The sequence below is a fragment of the Cystoisospora suis genome (assembly GCF_002600585.1).
Source record: "Cystoisospora suis strain Wien I chromosome Unknown contig_6339, whole genome shotgun sequence".
NCBI lineage: Eukaryota > Apicomplexa > Conoidasida > Eucoccidiorida > Sarcocystidae > Cystoisospora > Cystoisospora suis.
The window spans coordinates 7395-7721 of record NW_027159128.1 but is presented as its reverse complement, the minus strand read 5'-3'; positions in this window follow the sequence as shown (position 1 = coordinate 7721).

Below are 327 nucleotides of genomic sequence, written 5' to 3'. Positions count from 1 at the left end.
TAGATAAGACATCTGTCGCACTCATCTAAAGGAAGGCGGTCGAGAGCCTAGAGAAATGACGAAGAAAGAAGGGCCTTTCTCAATTGAGATAAGATGTGTAATACTGCAGATTAGCCACTCCTAATAAGTACATGGAGTCATCTTTCAATACAGTCACCTATACATACTTCAGCTGTAGATGGACGGATAGAGAGATAAAAAGACTCTGGCTGATCCGAGACGATGTGAGTCCTGTCTAGTAGCGAGAAAGACGGTCAGAGAAGGAGGAGGAGCAGAGACCTTCGTGTATCTTTTCGATCTCCTGTAGTTACACCTGAAAGGGTCTGT